At 36.5% G+C, this 20,125-nt stretch overlaps 1 protein-coding gene across 3 annotated transcripts in view; it reads right to left on the bottom strand.

Moving 5' to 3' along the window:
- Positions 1–1,018, bottom strand: part of LOC144321967 (uncharacterized) — a 381,290-nt gene extending 380,272 nt beyond the window's left edge. For all 3 annotated transcript variants that reach the window (XR_013387513.1, XM_077911343.1, XM_077911338.1), the window contains exon 1: positions 909–1,018. The gene's annotated coding sequence lies outside the window, so the exon portion shown is untranslated. The remainder of the gene's footprint in view (positions 1–908) is intronic.
- Between the last annotated feature and the right edge of the window lie 19,107 nt (positions 1,019–20,125).

The raw sequence follows: 20,125 nt of genomic DNA, 5'->3' as shown, positions 1-20,125 counted from the left end.
AATTATGCAGGAGATATTACACATGCTTTGAAGAAGGTAGAGATTGAACTACTTCCAATATTTCTTGATCTATGGAACCATGTTATATTTATCTAATTAACACACAAAACATGCCAACAGATTAAAATCCCAGTTTACAGTCCCAATAACTAGGCTGTCATACATTCTATTAAGCATATAAACAGTGAATTCTGACCCAAAGATAAATAAAAGATTATAGATTCACTTTCTAAGGAGTTTTCAAACTAATGAAGAAAAACAGATATTAAAGAAATAGACCTAATACTAATGTTCATTCTCCAAAATGGTAAGCCAATATCTATTTTATTAACTTGATGTAATTAACACTAAGAACATTCATACATTAATTTAAAGAACCAAACTATAAATAATATAAAACCTGTTTGTCTGAGTGCCTTGGAAAAATATTCTTTTTGCAATTTACCTATTTTGTACCAAAAAATACTTAGCCACCATTTCTAATACCTAGGCAAAATGATTCTTTACATGGAGTGAAAAGACCCCTAGGAAATGTGGCATGTAAAGAGAATCATGTTTTAAATGCTTAATTCTTATTTTAAAAGCCTTTATTACCTAAAACAGAGAAATAGTTTATTTTACTAAATTAACACAAGGCCACAAATTCATCAGTGGAGATTGTTCATGCAATCCTCTCACTCAGTGTACGTTATGATCTTCTATTAATTCCTATTCTTTCCTATTTTCCTCTCCTCTTTCTGATTTTAAGTGTTCATCTGCAGACACCTACTATTTCTAGTAAAAATTCTGTGGTTCACAACTTTTATACAAATAATTTCCCCTTCAAAGGACAATGATGGAGATGAAAATAAGAATAGAAAAAAAATGAGTATGGGGATCCCTGGGTGGCGCAGCGGTTTAGTGCCTACCTTTGGCCCAGGGCGCGATCCTGGAGACCCGGGATCGAATCCCATGTCAGGCTCCCAATGCATGGAGCCTGCTTCTCCCTCTGCCTGTGTCTCTGCCTCTCTCTCTCACTGTATGCCTATCATAAATAAAGAAAAAAGAAAAAGAAAAAAAGAAAAAAAATGAGTATGTAACTAACAGTGTCATAGTCACATAACACTACCTGCAAATATCATCAAGATCATGGTTCTTAAGATGAAAATTAAAAAGGAAAATTATTCCAAACATAAAAACAAAACCTAACAAAGAAAAATTTATTTAATTTATAAATAAAAGTAATTACTATCTTTGAAGAAGTAATTAAGAACAAAAATCTCCTGTATAATGAAAATCAAAGTTGCATATGGAAACCAACTATTCTAGAAGATTATATAGAAGAAAAATAATTATGCTAAGAATTAATGAGCACCTATCAAGTATTAAGTCAGCAGCAAGAATACTAATTTTGACTATGACAATGATGCAGCTTGCTATTTTTTTGTTTTAATCAAGAAGAGAAGAAAATTAATTTGCTCATTGAGAGTACTGCATGATGAAGTAGTTTCCTCTAGAAATTTATTTCCATTTCATTGCTCCTACATTCAAGAGAAGACACAAAATATATTTGGTGACCAAGTTCTTAGTGTACTTCGAAAGATTCCTTAGAAATCTCTTTAACTTTCCACAGACTCAGAACAGAAGTGATTAAATCTTCTCATCTGTATTACAGAAAAATTTGAGACTATATACTTTATACCCCATAGAGGTAGCAATAATTGCAACAGAGAAGTGGGAAAAAATATTAGGAATGATGAAAAAAGTAACTCCTTTTTTTTTTTTTTTTTAAATCTTTATTTTATTTTTATTTATTTATGATAGTCACAGAGAGAGAGAGGCCCAGAGACACAGGCAGAGGGAGAAGCAGGCTCCATGCACCGGGAGCCCAATGTGGGATTCGATCCCGGATCTCCAGGATCGTGCCCTGGGCCAAAGGCAGGCACCAAACCGCTGCGCCACCCAGGGATCCCGAAAAAAGTAACTCCTAATTTGAGTTCTCACTAATCATTGTCAGGAAGGCAGTGCTGATTAAAAGTGTTTAGAGTGCCATCAGAACCTGTCAGGCCAGAGGGCACTGATTTTCAATTCACAGCGGTATCATGTGAGCGTTTCATTTGAAAAGTACATGACCCAGTCTTAAAGGAATACTTTATTTTGCCTTACACTCAACTCAGCTTTTTTTATTTTTTCAATCAAAAAAATCCTATGATTTCAAGACATCTTTCTCAAGAAAATATCTTATCCTTTTAGTGTGACAATAAAGAAACAAACAGTCTAGGAACATTCTAGTTGGAGTATATTGAAATTGGAAATGGTAGTTAAGTTTAAAATATGTAATTAACCATAGGTTCAATCCACATGCTGCAAAAAATGATAATGCACTAAAGAAGTGCTATTCAAATCACAAATATGAAAAATGATTAAGTGTAGCTCTCAATGAGGCTTCTGGTATTATTTAACCGAGAGCATTATCAACAATGGTTTAAGGCTGACGGAAAGACTCTAAGAAATCAAATTTGCCCTTAGTAAACCAATGAATAAACCACTGTGTAGATGATACAGTGAGATATGAACAGGTAACATTAATTTAGGAATCAGCACTTAGTGATGACTGATATTTTGCATTTTTAAAATTCCAAACAGATCCCAAAGTACCAATCCCAAACATAACACCTTTAATTAAAAGTTGTAAATTCAACAGAAATATTTACCACTGGAGCTGTAATGTTAACCCTCATTCAATTTTTAGTGGATCATAAGGCTGAAAATTCACTATCCTATACCTTACTTTCTTCCTCTGTGAAATGGGTAAAAGAATACACAAATAAGGCTGCGATGTGGATCAAGTGGGCTAATATATGCAGAGATAGTTACCTTGGTACCAAGCAAAAACTCAAATAATAGTACATATCATTACCTCAATAAAAGAAAAAACCTGCCAATTATTGTACACTGGCTAAACTTGATTACTTTTTCATACATTGCCACTAATCCTCTAGCATCCCTAAAAAATTCATTATCTCTGCTTTATAGAAAATAGGCACAGACAGATCCAATAGCTTAGAGAATTAGTAAGCAAAGAAATTCAGATTAAAATGAGTGTTTGACCACAAAGTCCACCTAGTTTCAACTACACCAGTGGTTCTCAAAGTTCAGTGTACGTAAGAGTCTCCCGGAAATCTTGTCAAAAATAGTTGCTGGATCTGGGCACCTGCATGGCTCAGTGGTTAAGTGTCTGCCTTTGGCTCATGGCATGATCCTGGGGTCCTAGGATCTAGTCCCTCATCGGGCTCCTCACAAGGAACCTGCTTCTCCCTCTGCCTATGTCTCTGCCTCTTTCTGTGTCTCTCATGAATAAATGAATAAAACCTTAAAAAAAAAAAAAAAAGTTTCTGGATCCAATCACCAGAAGTTCTAATTGAGAAGACTGAGGTGATAGCCATGAATTTGCATTTGTAACTAGCTTACAGGTGATGCTGAAATCCCTGGTTCAAGGACCACATTTTGACTGAACAATACCATACAATCTCTCAGAAAATGCAGGGTAAATTGGCGGTAATTGCACCCCTCTTAGAGGGCCCTTTTTAAAAACCGATAGATGGATATGTAAAAAGGCTAGATAATGCATCTGTATTCAATTATATCCTTTAAGAAACCCAGGCTAAAGATTGGTTTTAGTATTGTATCTGGGCAAAATGCTTTCCTTTTAATAGATGGAATTCTGAATCCCCTCCCTTCCAAAAACAAAACAAAACACCTTACAAAACAACCTTGGTTTCCTAAATTTCTTAGTAATAGAATTTTCAGAGAAATTGCCGAACAGGCAAATTTTATGAATTATGTATCTGAAATTAAAGAATTGACAAAGTACACAAATGAGGACAATATTCATGTAGAATGTTATTGTCTGTACTGCTATAGATATAGAGCACACTCAATAACTGTAATGATTTCAAATGGGTCTTGGTAAGGATTTGCACTAATTATTGATTCGTTCCTGTGCAGGCACTGTTATATGGATGAAGGTTTTAATTAGCCTGGTTTTAAATACTCGGAGGAAATGACTCAACAAACCTGCTGAGTAAAAGATACTGCCTTTTTAAAAATATACATATCTCAATGTATCTTTGATCAAAGAACCATAGGAAGGACCAATGAAGAGAAAGTATACAATTCATTAATTAAAGGACAATTCTTCCTGTGAAATCTGAGACAGATCCTCATGTATTCACTCCTGTCCACCTGAACTCTTTTTGTGATGGGAAATTCATCAGGCTGTGTGTTTCAGTTTTCTACACTCCTCTTTATGAGAAAGTTTTCTCTTTTTTTTTTTTTTAATTTATTTTTTTATTGGTGTTCAATTTACTAACATACAGAATAACACCCAGTGCCCGTCACCCATTCACTCCCACCCCCCGGCCTCCTCCCCTTCTACCACCTCTAGTTTTCTCTTTTATCCTATGCATTCTTAACCTGAGGTCCATGCAAACTCTTTCTCCAATGGAGTTGACCTATGAGACTGAAATCCTTGCAAATATTTCATAATCATTGATAAGTACATTTTCCATCAACTCAGCAACACAAAACAGGTTCAGAACCATTGAGTTAAATCTGTCCTCGATGTAAAAAATGAATTTTTTACATGAATTCTGTCCTTGTTCAAAAACTCCTGCTTCCTTCTTGTGCCATTGGGAATTTTAAAGCATGAACATTTGATACCTCTTCAATAGATCAATATTCCCATTACTTTGAAAGCAGTAATCCTGTCCTCCCCCAATTGGCCAGTCTTCTCTTTCACATACTCAACATTTCCCATTGTTCTCTCATTCCAGTTTTATATGCTTTCCAGATACTTGTTTTTCTCTCCTCCAGGATTACTAAATATATATTTTGAGGCACATTAGTAACCACCACATTTTTATGTAATTGAATTTATGCCATTCATTTTTTTCTCAATGTAAATCATACCCAATGTAAACAAAAAAAAATGTAATTTATTGTCCCATCAGTATTTATAATAATAAATGAGGACAGCACTTTTAAAAGGTAAAAGTTTGCACATTCCCTAATGTTAGCACTGCTTTCCTTGGCCTAATGCTTAATTTCACACTGGAGGAAAAATACCTTTCAACAATTCCAAAAACATTTTACATTTTTCACTTGCTCTGTGCCAATGTACCTAAAAGCACTTCAAAATAAGTAATACAGCCACATAAAATAGGTGAGTATACATTAACTGATACAAATGGGAATCTTCATGCCTAATCTAATTAAGCATTCTACTGTTCTTGATGGCAAAAAAAAAAAAAAAAAAAAAAAAAGGTAAAAACCTTTCCTTCTGACTTAAGAGGAACTTCCAGGCCACTTGCTGCAGCAATTTTTAAATCATCTTGTTTCTAAAATGCACATTGTGCTGTGAGGTTAAGTACAACACATACAAAGAAAAAGAAAATAGAAGAGTGCCCAGTGAGGATGTATATATTGTAAGAACAGACACAAATAAAGGAAAAAAGGGCTCTGAGAACAGAGGAGATAGAAAACACCCAAGTGAATTACAAATTGTTCTGTTTTCAATCAACAGTGATTATAACAAAGGGTCCTTTTGGGAACTATGCGTAAGGCATTCATTATTTCTAATATTATTTAAAGACACTAAAAGTTGATCTGACATTAAAAAAATAAGCAGAATAAAAACATATTTAGGTTAACAACCAACCAAGATTACCCATGAATTTCTCAGCTTATTCATCTATTGCTCACTTGACTAAGGTTCAAAGAAACCCCCAAATATAAGTGAATTTTAATGAGGAAAATGAAGGAGCACAACAATAAATGTTTGATGATGGATTAAACTGAGCATTTTGCCCTGGTTTTGACATCTGAATAAGATCCATAATAATACTGATCATAATTTTACTAAATATCACAACACATTTACTGAGGACTCACACTGTGACATTGAACTTAATATAGTAAGTCAATTACCTCATTTACAACTCAAAGTCATTAGATAGATGAGGGGTTGCCACACTATATCCTAGGGGCCAAATCTGACCTACCATTTGTTTTTGTAAATAAAGTTTTATTGGAATGCAGTCATGCTCATTCATTTACGCAGCATCTGTGACTGCTTTCACCCTACAAAAAGGCAGAGTCAGGTAGTTGTAGCAGACCATGCATTTGCAAAGCCTAAAATACTTGCTTCAATAGCCTGCTGCAGGAAAAGCCTGCCAACTCCTGAAATAGATGCTATCAATTTTACTTTTATTTTCAGTTGAAAAAACAAAGGTACCCAGGCTATTGTGGTAGGCAATGTTCTATAATTATCCTTGAGTGAAAATAAAAATCTCAGGGGTTAAGTTACAAGCATATACTCAATGACTTTCTCAATAAGAAAGAAGATGTGTAGTTCTTCCATCTATGGCTGCCACCCTGCAGCCAACAGTAAAGTCACACTGTGTGAATTTTAGAAAGCTTAAATTAATTGATGAAACTTGGATTCTGAAATGTATCGATCCAAACCGAGGAATAGGAAAAATAAAAGGGACAGAGTATATTTATTGCACCTATCAACTCCTCAGAGAGGCCCTCCCTGACAGCCTTCTCTGAAGAACTACTGCAATCAGTTCTCAGTCTCTTTCTATTGCATCACCCTGGTTATTTCATTAATAGCATTTTCCACAAATTTTAGCTGTCTAGTTTGTTAACTTGTGTATCTTCTTCCATTTAGATGTAAGTTTCATGAGAACAAGGGTTGTATCTGTCTTGTTCATCATTGTAACTCCAGTGCCTCGTACTATTAGTGCTCATGAATATTTGAAGAATGACAGGCAGAGGAAGAGGTAAGGGAAGGCAAAAAAAAAAAAAAAAAAGGATAATAAATAGTATTTTCAATAGATAAAGAACTGGGAGAAAAGACTTTGGGGCATAGGAAAAGAATGAACATAGCCAAGAAAATGCTGGCTTTGCCCTTCTATTGTCTATTGCTACAAATAGAGTATATAATAGAATAAATAATAGAAAAGACAATAAAAAGAAAATAAGATATCTTCAAAGAAAGAATATAGAAAGAATAATTTTTGAAGACTATCATTCCTCTAAATATTGATCAACTTCTTTCTCCTAAATCAGTCATTTATGAACAAATTCTGGCATAAAACTAACTTACAATGAAGGGGAAAACAAGAAAGAAGGTTCTAAACATTTAATTCCTGAACATTGGGATTTTATGGGGCTGGCAGGAATAAATTTCCATTAAGAATAAACTAAAATTGAACTACTATGTAGGGTTTTGGTCTAAAACTGAGCAAGAGTGAAATGGTACTATGAGTCACAAAATTTCACGAAACTAGTAAAAACACTCTATCTAAAGAACAGTCCCTGAATCTCCAAAATTATGCCATCATGTTTTCAGAAATAATCTAGTGATCTTTGGACAGCGTCAAAAGTTGCAAGGACAACTTTTGCCTGGAAAAGTATTGAGATATTTTTTAAATGTTTTCAGATTACAGTCCATGTATGCTACCCATTGATGTTTTACTAATAAGACAAAACTAAGAATAGAATCCATCCATTCAACAAACAGATAATATTTCTCAGAAATACTACTCTGTAGCAGATGTCATATATTGTAAGGCATGCCTCCTTCTAGGGTGCTCTCACTCTCATGGGGAAGGCAGGTAAGCAAACATGCTATTTCTCTAATGTAACAGAGAAAGACCTTAATAAAAAAGCACATGAATGAAGACTGTGCAACCCACAACAAGCAAAGTCTATTCAATATGCTACAGCAAAGACATCAGCCACCATCACTCATGTTTGGCAGAGACTCAAAGCTGGGCAGAAAAAATAGGTTTCTAGTGGGAAAAAAGGGAGGGTTTCAGATATGCCATTACTGGAGGCACAGGGAAGTTGCCGAGGAGCTAACTAGAAATGGGGCATCCTATGTGATTGGTTAGAGGTTGCATATTTGGCTTTTTCCAGTTGGTCCCAAGGTGGAAGTAGGGGCAAAAATAAGGAAATCTGTCAGTTACTGTTCATTTTGTGCTGATTGCTACAAGAGTTATGGCTTGGCTTCCTGTACTCATTGCTGCTATATACTGACTCTGTGGGTCAGAGTTCTATTTTTATATATGATATGGCCACTATTATTTGCATATTCAGTCTCCCAAATGCATATTGATGGTGATGAAGAATTTAATTGATGAGTTAACTTCAGTTTACAAGCACTTTGCCCCACATTTTCCTTGTTCTCTTATAAAGTGAATGTAACTTACACTTTTAAAGCTTCATTTAAAAGAAGTCATTGGCTAATGAAAGCTTGTTTGACTTCTAAAAAGACAGAGTTATAATATAGAATGATCAGTGCTACTGCAAAGAGAATTGTAAATCAAAAGATGGGACAATTCAGAAGCTTGTAATAAAATTATTTTTTAAACTAAATGAATGAGACACCTCAATTCATAATGGTTGTATTAGTACATCAAATGATAACCTTTTAAATTAAAAAAGGTGTTTCTGGTTAACAAAGTAAGAGACTTCACTATCACCTAACTAGTTGTATTCCCATATATCCCCCTTGTTCCTATAATTCCTAAAATTTCCTAACAGGAAAACCTGTGTTTTAGATGCAGGATTCTACCATTTTTAAAATCTTCATTTATCTTAATTCTCAAAGAAATAATGGTTTATTAAAAATAATAATAAAAATAATTTAAAAATATCAGTACAAAACCCTAGTCAACCACCTATAAACTACTTAGTGTGACATGGAGGGGTGTGGGGGAAAAACAGTTACATGCACCACTCACCTTGTTACTTCCCTCAAGAATACTTAAAATAGCTGATATTTTGCATTTTTGCTATTGAAGATGTTGCTGAAGGCTCATTTGTAAGTCACAAAAATAATGTTCAAATGTAGTCCTAGTGTGCTTAATGCATGTATCTTCCTCACCACATATATTTTCTTTCCACTGCTCATGGTTTTAAAATGTAAGATGCAATTTAATATAAATTTAATGGGTCATATTCAATACAGTTTCCCAAATTTATATATGAATTGTGCCAGTTTTTGCTGTCTTGCCTCAAATAGACTCCAGGAAATGTGTGACTTGCCACACCTCAAGAACTTAAAGCAAATGTGGTCTCTGATGAAGTCTAATTTCTCAAGTTATTATAAATTCAGAAGAAAATGATTAGTTCTACTGTTGAACAAGTTTTAGAGGCATCTCAGCTTGTTAGCAAACTCTTTTTAATGTAGGCTGATAACAATTCTGAGTCTAGATCAAACTTCTTTAGTTAGTTTTCCCTTAGACAAGGTCTACCAAGTTCCACAATATATGCCATTTCATATTCAATGTACTGGGTTCCTCTTGGAAATAACTTTAGGATTGCTATAGCAAGGGGTATTAGCACTGACTATGTGATAACTATAAACCTTCATCTAACTCCAATTATCTCATTTTTTCATAGTTCTCCAAAACAAGGACTGTTAACTACAAGTTCACACATACTCTTGAAAGAGTTCATAAACCTTCTGAAATTTTATAGAAGGGCATTTTTTTTCCTGGGAAGAGGACGCCCATCTGTCGATAGATTAAAAAAGGTATCAGTGACATCAAATTGGCTAAGATATTGGGATATATCTGTAGCACATGAAGCTTATCATATAAACAAAAACCGTTGGGGTATATATTCAATAACCAGCCTATAAAAAAAATAGCTTTAGTGGTTTTTGAAGAATGTCACTAAGCAGTTTTCTCATACATCTGGTGATAACATTTTTTCTCTTCTTTGTACATTTCTTTAAGATTTAAACACCCTGGTCATTTCAAATAATAATCTATGACTATGTTGAATGTTCAAGTTACCAAAATATTCTGTCTTTAATGTTAACATAATTATGCATTTATCTTATGTTTTGATTTTATTTTTCAATTTTAAGCAAGGTCATAGATTATTTTCATATATTTATTCTTTCATTCACTCATTCTTATCACTACTGCATAGGTATGGTTCTTTTTTCCCCAACAACAGCATGAATCCCTTCTAAGTAGAAAGGATTTATTAGGGGCACTAAGTGGCTTAAAGAATTTCTCTCTTAGCAAAAGTACCAAATTTGGATGCTAGACAGCAGGAAAATTGCACTTGGGACAGAACTTTATTACTGTTCTAGTGAAAACACCATTGTGGCTTCTGCTTACCACTTAATATGCTATGGATCAAATATCTGACAACTACAACAAACCTGAACCAGATACCAGCCATATGCTCTTCCAGATATACTCTCAGCCTTTTCCACTTTGCTCTCTGCCCCAAAAGGTTGATCTCCCAGATTCTATTAACAAGCCAATGACACATACGAATGCTCCTTGGATGAGCCAGTGGGGATACTGGGAGAAGATTGGAGAGAAGAATAAGTGAGTTTACGCATTTATTCATTTAGGTCCCATGTTCTGGTAGGTTGTCTCAGGATTACTATGTTCTCCTAGGCAACTTGCCCTACACAATTCTTTCTCCTTTTCTACACCAGTAGAATATCCACTTTTCATTCTCCTGGGATAGGATTAGAGGGCATCCCTACTGCTGCTAGACCAGGGTTCTTGCTGTATTCATTAATATCTCCAACATACTACACAGACCTTTACCAAGGGTGTCTTTATAAATAGATAGAGTGTCCTTTGTTTCCTGTTGAGACTCAACACTTACCAAAATAATATTTGCATTTTTGTTATTGAAGACCTGTTTTATAGCTACTCCAGAAAAATCAAAATTCTCCCCTACAGAATACTCTCTCCCTGCACTCAAGCTACACACTATATAACTTATTTCCACATTCCAAATCTCAGCTGTAAATCTCAGCTGACAAATCTCAGATAATATGAAGAACATTAGATTCAAGGAGTTTGAGAAATTAAATTTAAGTCTCCACAATTCAAGAAAGTACACCAGATATCGGTGGATATTGCATGAGCCAGCATACCATTATCTACTTTCAATACTGATATTTACACATAAAAACTTATGAAATGTTGACCTATGAAGTGAGTAGTAGTGTTTGCTACAACATATATATATATATACTTCATCTGTGTCGTTTTATACAAATATTTAGATTCGTAATCAAAGAGAACAACTCAATAGTAACCCAGAACATGCAGGTATCATCAATAGTACAAATAGTTTAAAAGATCAGGTGAATATTTGTGTTGTAAATTATACTCAATATATTTTCATATATGCAATAAATACAACTGAAGTTTATTCTACCAAATACATCCTCAAAAACATAGATATGACACAAGTCCCATGTCCCCTGTGAATTTCATAGGTGCAGAAAATATTAGACAGTGAAAATTAGATTGTGGTCAAAAAGAACATGCCCAGGCTGTGGTAGATTTTTAAAATGACCACAATCCTTCATTTGAAGAGTAAGCATCTATTTCTCCAGCTCTTGAATATGAGTGAGCTTTGTGAATTGCTTTGGCTGAGAGGATATAAGCAAATTGTGGCACAAGCAAAGGTCTAAAAAGCCCTTCCACACTGGGACTTGCCCATTTGCCACTCCTGGAATCTCTTGCCACCATCATCATGTGAATAAGCCTTGGCAAGCCTGCTATATGACAAGAGACACATGATTTCATTATACCATCTGTTCAGTTAACAGCAAGCCAATCACCAGACAAGTTTGTGAGGCGATTCTGGATAAGCTAGCTCCCAACCAACCTGCCAACTAATAGCAGATAAATGAGCTAGCTAGCCCAAGTGAGATGAGCCAAGCTCCCCTGGATCAAAAGAGCCACCACTGAGCCCAGCCCAAACTGCAGACCTACAGAATTATAAGCTGAAAAAGAAAATAAATAGAATTTTTAAAAGGTTAGTTTTTCAAGCCACTAAGTTTTGGGTTTTTTTTTTTATTTTAACACAAACAAGTTAATTGATATATAAAAAGATATCTAGAAGGAGAATGTTGCTGTTGACTAGCCTAAAATATATAGCATTTGACGTGAGACTGGGCAGCAAACAAGCCGCAGAAGCAGTGAGGAAACTTGCAAAGGCTGATCCATACTACATAGTAGAAGAACAAGTGGCAAAACTGTCACCTGTAGTTATAAGGGAGACACAGAATTTATCTGGTAAGTTTGTTCATGACAAGATGGTTTCCAACCACAATGTTTCAAGTATAAGTTGGCTTCTTTTAGGATAGGCCTAGGACAAGGTATGGGAAGAGAAAGAGATGCTAAAAATAAACTGTTTTCAGATAGAATTTTTTTTTTTTTCAGACAGAACCTAAAAGGAAACTAAAGGGGTAGGACAAATTGGGCTACAAAACAAAATTGTTTCTCATTTCCAGTATCTCCAAATCTCCAACTAGCAAATTATTCTTTCTTTCTTTCCTTTCTTTCTTTCTTTCTTCTTTCTTTCTTTCTTTCTTTCTTTCTTTCTTTCTTTCTTCTTTCTTTCTTCTTTCTTCTTTCTTTGTTTCAGGTGTATAATTTAGTGATTCATCACTTAGATACATCACCCCATTGCTCTTCCCTTCTCAATAGCCATCACCCATCCCCCCTGCCCATTCCCCCTCCAGCAACCTTCAATTTGTTCTTTATAGTTAAAAGTCGGCTTTCTGGTTTGCCTCTCTCTTTCTTTATCTCCCCCTGCCACTCCCACAACCATGTTCATTTTGTTTGTTTGTTTGTTTCTTAAATTCCACATAAGTGAAATCATATGGTATTTGTCTTTCTCTGATTTGTTTCACCTAGCAAAATACACTCTAGCTCCATCCACATCATTGCAAATGGCAAGAGTTCATTCTTTTTTCATGACTGAGTAATAATCCATTACATACATATATCTCACATCTTCTTTCTCCACTCATCAGTTGATGGACACTTGGGCTGTTTCCATAATTTGGCTATATAGATAATGCTCCTATAAACATCAGGGTGCATGTATCCCTTCAAATCAGTATTTCTGTATCCTTTGGGTATACCCACCTAGTAGTGCAATTGCTGGATCATAGGATAGTTCTATTTTTAATTCTTTGAGGAACTTCCAAATTATTCTCAGATAAAGTGAGGACTAAACTAAGAACAAAAATCAACTCAAGGATGTGTCTGTAAAACCCTTTATTAAAATCCTGAAAGATTCAAGGAGATACAAAACGGCCTCTCCAAAATACACATAAATGGGGCACCTGGGTGGTTCAGTGGTTAAGCATCTACCTTGGGCTCAGGTCATGATCCCAGAGTCCCCAGATCAAGCTCCACATCGGGCTCCCTGCTCAGCGGGGAGTCTGCTTCTCCCTCTGCCCCTCACCCTACTCATGTTCTCGCTCTCTTTTGCTCTTTCTCAAATAAATAAATAAATAAATAAATAAATTTTTTTAAAAAAATACACACAAGGTTTCTGAGAATATTAAGGCTGTGGTTACATAAAAGCTTAATCCCCCAAAAAGCATTTATTAAGCCAAGAGAAAGAGGCAGTCTCAAAACAACTGATATTTTGGATTTTATTAAATAGAGTAGACTAATCTGGTATACGGAAATCCCACAGTTTATATGGAAGATATATCAATAGAAGAACTATTGGAGTAAAAGGAAGTAAGATTGTTAAAATTAAAAAAAAAAATCTTCTGTATCTCAATTGTCTATGGAGAGGAAACAAGCTGAGAAAACTACTCAATTGCAATTGAAAGCAATTTTTGTGGGGAAAAAAAAAAAAAGAACATTCGGAGGATAGAGCCATAAGCCCAAAGGTTGGAGTCACGATCCATAGAACACAGTGACCAAGAAACTACTCCCAAGGAAAAGTTAAGAATTTTGTGCTGGGAAGCCACTTCTGTGGAGAACTTGGCCCTAACCAGGACACATTCCCTGGACCCTGAGGCAGAAGACCGACAGCATCTGCCTTGAGGGGTTCCAGAATTGCATGGATCAGTAGCTGTAATTTGCCTCCTCTTTTCCCCTCTTTTGAGTGGAAAAGTCAATTAGAATAATCCTATCCTTATCTCCACTTGTAGGTGAGATACAGCTAACATGTATTTTGATTTACTGTTTCTTTAGCTCATGGGAACAAGAGGAACACATTCAAGGAGTAACATTCAGAACTTATTTAAATCATGATATCCTAGACTTCCCGCCTAAAATTGGAATTAAATGACACTTCTTGTAGGACACCTGAGTCATTCAGTGGTTGAGCATCTACCTTTGGCTCAGGTCGTGATCCCGGGGTCCTGGGATCAAGTCCCACATCAGGTTCTCTGCATGGAGCCTGCTTCTCCCCGCTATGTCTATGCTTCTCTCTCTCTGTCTCATGAATAAAAAAATATGTAAATAAAATCTTTTTTTTTTTTTAAATGACACTTCTGGGGAGTCGGGGGAGGAGATACAGGTATTCTAAAAATGAGAGGAAAGTGAATTAATTGGAATCAAAGGACAAACTATAATAGTTTATTAAAACACAATTATCCCTCTTTCATTTAAAGGCTTTCCACTTTCCCATCCCTTGAATCTCGGTTGGCCATGTAATTTGCCATGTAAATAAGACATTAACAAAAATGGTACAAGCGCTTACCTACTTGCTACTTGCTGTTTCTGGGCCTTCTGCCACTGTCGCCATGTGAATATGCCCAGATTAGCCTACTGGTTGATGAGAGACATGTGGCCTAATTGCATTTATACCCCATCTGAGAGTGAGACAACAATCAAACATGAACTTAATTCTGGAGAATCAGCCAGGCCCCAGGTGGCCTGCCAAGTAACAGCTGAAGAATTGGAAAGCCCAGCTGAGTTCAGCCAAGTCCAATCTTGAGAATGGCTTGGCACAAATTGCCAAACTAAACAAAAGTTTGTTTTTTAAGTCACTATATTTATTACACTGTCTTGTTACACAGCAAAGGCAAACCAATATACGAGACTAACCTACTTCCATATAAACATCTAGGTGTAATCTTGAAAGAACAACGTGGAAAATCCTCTATATCTCCTATTGAGAAATCCGGAAATCTAGGATTACTGAAGATTAGATTTTTTTATTTGTTTGTTACAGGGAAGAAATTTTCTTGGAAAAAGTTGAAGCTTACTTTTAAACTATGTCTATACTACCCCAGGAAGTACTGTCTTAAAAACCAAAGAAAATAAATTACATTGGGATAAAAAGAGGCTTCAAATAAGAGTTTGAAAGATGCTTGGTGGGGAGAGGGGTGATCATGCAGGGGACATGACCTCTGGTTGACCTGAGAGCTGGCCCTGGGGAATCAGAGGCTCCTCACTGCTCTCTTGTCCTTGAAATATACATTTTGCCCACCATTCCCACAGTGGGAGCCATTTCCAAGGACACAGCCTTGGAAGAGCAATATATATATATATATATATATATATATATATATTTTTTTTTTTTTAAAGATGTATTTATTTATTTATTCATGATAGACAGAGAGAGAGAGAGGCAGAGACACAGGCAGAGGGAGAAGCAGGCTCCATGCTGGAAGCCCAATGCAGGACTAGTTCCCAGGACTCCAGGATCATGCCCGGGGCCAAAGGCAGGCGCTAAACCGTGGAGCCACCCAGGGATCCTTGGGTGAGTACACATCCTTGGGTGGGACACACCCTTGGAAGAGCAATATGTTGTTAGAATATCTACATTGTATTCTTGACTTAACCCATCTGAGACCTCTGCATAAACTTTTTAGATTTTGATGGGCAGGTATAGAATATACTTGTCTTGGGGATCCCTGGGTGGCGCAGCGGTTTGGCGCCTGCCTTTGGCCCAGGGCGCGATCCTGGAGACCCGGGATCGAATCCCACATCGGGCTCCCGGTGCATGGAGCCTGCTTCTCCCTCTGCCTGTGTCTCTGCCTCTCTCTCTCTCTGTGACTATCATAAATAAATAAAAATAAAAAAAATAAAAATAAAAAAATAAAAAAGAATATACTTGTCTTGCAGCTGCCCAAGACAAGCCTGGTACATAGTTTTCCTTGCTTATCCAACTTCCCACAGACCGCTCTGGAGATATCTGCCTCCATGTCTAATCTCTCTTCATCCTGGTATACAGGGCCCAGACTAACAAAAGGTCAGGGTTAGTTTTTCATGGTAACCACTAATGGTAGGGTGACCTAGATCCTGTCATTGGGCAGTTCTGTTCCTCTGATGAATAAGTGAAATCAGGGGGCTGGATCAGGTGATATCTGAGTTTCCATCTAGCTTTAAAATATTTTGTTTTTCTGATTTCATTTCAGATTTTTTTTTTTTATGATAGTCACAGAGAGAGAGAGAAAGAGGCAGAGACACAGGCAGAGGGAGAAGCAGGCTCCATGCACTGGAAGCCCGATGTGGGATTCGATCCCTGGTCTCCAGGATCGCGCCCTGGGCCAAAGGCAGGCGCCAAACAGCTGCGCCACCCAGGGATCCCTCATTTCAGATTTTAAGGCCAGTCTGCCCATTAAACTATTAACAACATCTTTCATAGCAATTGAATTCATAAACTATATTTTTTTTTATCTAGGTGTGTATGGAAGATTTCTAATTACAGTTCAAGATAGAAAATCACATCACTAGCTTGCTCTATCAGTCCATCTAGCTATCTAGAGAAATAGAGACTTGTATTTTCTCATATTGTGTAATTGGAAGTTGCACAATTAGTCTTTTGGAAAGTACTTTTTAAATACCAATTACATGTGAAGTATTGTACTTGACACCTTAGAGAACACAAGAGGTGTTGTATCTAGAAATTGCCCCCAAAGACCTTGGTATTAATTGGAAAAGAAAGATATTTACTTATTAAAAGCCCTACAAGTTAACATATAAAGTACAATGAGGACCAGCAACATCACATAGGTCAGAGCTTAGTGGTGAGGAGTATAGACTCTGGAGCTAGACTGCTGACATCTGATCCTCGCTACATCATGCACCTGCTGCACAGCTTGAACAGGTTGTTTTTGTTTTGTTGTTTTAACATCTCTGGGCCAATCTCTTATATACCTATGCACCAAATGGATGTTTCAAAGTACCTAGCTCATGGATTATTATAGAGAATTAATAACATACAAAGTGCCTACAACAGTTTAAATGTTAATATATGCAAAGTGCTAAGCACACAGGAAATGTTATATAAGAGGTAGGTATCTAAATGTAGATGGTAAATGGCTAGGAATCCTTAGCAACTCTACCTGAACTGCTCTGAGAAGACACAAAACACAGCCACCTCTAGAAAAGAAGTCAACCGGCTGCCTGACTTTAATTTCATACTCCATCTGTTTATCAGTTTTCGGAATTGGACAAAGTTTGTTAAAATTTTTGTTTCCGGGATCCCTGGGTGGCGCAGCGGTTTGGCGCCTGCCTTTGGCCCAGGGCGCGATCCTGGAGACCCAGGATCAAATCCCACGTCAGGCTCCCGGTGCATGGAGCCTGCTTCTCCCTCTGCCTGTGTCTCTGCCTCTCTCTCTCTCTCTGTGACTATCATAAATAAAAAAAAAAAATTAAAAAAAAAAATTAAAAAAAAAAATTTTTGTTTCCTCGAATACTCAAATTCAGTGTGCTATGGTGATATTTTATGTTAGGGATGATTTCTAATGGCAAGAAATGTGAGGGGCATATTTTAATCAGAACCTTCACGTTAGAATCAATATAGCTACAGCAGGTGAATTAGCATGGAAATATACATGTGAACTCCATATCTATGCTTTGCACTAGTGCATCTCTCCTAGGACACTGGCACATCATATTCAACCAGTGAATATTCTTGAAATAAATTAATGAATATGTTGAATGTAATTTTAGATGTAAAATACTGAAGGCAATATCAAAAAAAAATGCAAAGCTAAGTAGGTACTATTTTTCAGATGAGTTTCCTTTTTTTGGGACTACAGGTAAAAAAAATAATAACTCATCTCAAATTAATGTAAGAAATTACATTCATGTAATAATAGATTTAGTTGGCCTGAATTTTTCTTTTTGAAGTAATTTGGATCCTAACAGTTCCTAATGCCTCAAGAGCTACCTTAGAAATGATTTTCAGTGGGGGTGCCTGGGTGGCTCAGTTGGTTATATGCCTTTGTCTCAGGTCATGATCCTAGAGTCCCAGGATCAGCCCCTTGTCAGGCTCCCAGCAGGGAGTCTGCTTGTTCCTGTCCCTCTGCTCATCCCCCACCCAGCTGGTGCTCTCTCTCTTTAGAAAGGAAAAAAAAGAAGTGATTTTCAGTGAAAGCATACAGCACTAGGTCTTAAAGTGTTGTCTCCTAAGGACAGCACCAGCATTACCGGCAAATCTGTTAAGCAAATTCTCAAGATCTATCCCTGACTCGTTGAATCAGATATTCTGGAAATGGGAGCAGCAATATGTTTTTTAATGAAGTCTGCAGGTGCTTTTGTTACAAGCTAAATTGGAAGAACCCTGGCTTATAGCAACTTTGTGTTCCTCAACTCTCTTTTCTTACAGAGTTCTAAAGGAATGATACTGTTCTGTCTTCAAAGAAACCCAATTCTTGGGTTACTTGAGGAACTGGTTACAACATTACAAAAATGTAAATACAAAAAGGCAACCTCCCTCTTCTTCTCTGAAAACAATGGAACAGAACTGTTTGACCAGGGACATTTTTTCAAACACTTGGGCAGGGCTTTTTTTTCCTTTTTTAATACATTCTTATAATACATAGCTTATATTAAATGTATTTTTGTTCTTTATTTTGGAAACTGTTGATTTAATGAAGAGAACAAGAAATATCACACAGTACAAAGTGTAAAAGTCACCAAAGAAAAAAGCCAAAAATAAAGGTTGAAGGCTAATACTGAATTTCATTTCAAATACATAATTACAAAGCCATGAAATTTATCTAAAGAGGAGGCATTTTGCATAAAGTATAGAAATAATTTGTATGTAAAATGGAAGAATTGATTTCCCCAGTTTGACTTCCATTCAGAGACACACTTGTAAATTGAAAGTGGAGATTAGGAAAAAACAAACAAAAAAAAGGGCAGGGTGGGGGGCAGCGTGGGGGGCAGTCGGCAGCTCCATCTCCTGACAGGCTCAGTCAGTAGAGCACGGGACTCTGGATCTCAGGGTTGTGAGTTTAAGCCCCATTTGAGTGTAGAGATTACTTAAAAATAAAACGTTAAGGGATGGGTAGCTCTGTTGGTTAAGCATCTGACTCTTGATTTTGGTGCAAGTCATGATCTCAGAGTCCTGGGATAGAGCCCCTGCTGGGTTCTACTCTACAGGAGCCTGAAGATTCTCTCCCTTTCCCTCAGCCCCTCCCCCTACTCAGGCACACACACTTTCTTTTTCTTACTCAAAAATAAATAAATAAATCTTTAAAAAATAAATAAAATCTCTAAGAAGAAAAAAGACAAAGGGAATTTAGAATTGCAGTCTTAAAATACTGCCAAGGCACAATCTAAACTATTCTTTTTAACAGTAATTGAGCATGTGTATAGGGAATGGCACTGTATTAACCACTTTGGGAATTGTAATTTAGTTGAATACAGCTCTGGTTTTCACAAAGGACACAAAGCTGCAGGGGAAAAAACATCAATGTTGCAATGAGAGTGCATATTAAAAGCACTAGGGAAAAAACAGAAATTTCATTTCAACATGTAGAGTTCTCACACTGTGGTCAAGGAAAGAATTCCGTAGCCAGTCTTTTCAGATGGACCACAAAAATAGAGCTCCAGTGAGATGAAATGATGTTGGTACAGGTCTAGTACAGTGTCTGAGACACAGTAAGTACCCTGCAAACATTCGTTATTCAACTTTACAGTAAATTCTATTCTCTTTATTTCCACAGTGGAAATATTGTTCTTAAGTAGCTTATTAGTGGACCAACCAGAAGGAGTGAGTGGAAGAGAAAAAGAGTCGACACAATTGTCAAGTACACTAACAACAAAGAGTGTACATTGTAAGCAGATTTAAGAGACTCCCTGAGAGGGACACCTGGGTAGCTCAGTGGTTGAGCGTCTGCCTTTCGGCTCAGGGAGTGATCCTGGGGTCCTGGGATCGAATTCCACATCAGGCTCCTCATAGGGAACCTGCTTCTCCCTCTGCCTGCGTCTCTGCCTCTCTCTCTCTCTCTCTCTCTCTCTCTCTGTGTGTGTGTGTCTCTCATGAATAAATAAATAAAATCTCAAAAAAAAAAAAAAGAAAAATACAGAGA

The sequence above is a fragment of the Canis aureus genome, chromosome 10 (genome assembly GCF_053574225.1).
Source record: "Canis aureus isolate CA01 chromosome 10, VMU_Caureus_v.1.0, whole genome shotgun sequence".
NCBI classification, from domain to species: domain Eukaryota; kingdom Metazoa; phylum Chordata; class Mammalia; order Carnivora; family Canidae; genus Canis; species Canis aureus.
The sequence above is the reverse complement of the archived record's forward strand: the minus strand, read 5'-3'. Positions and strand labels throughout refer to the sequence as shown.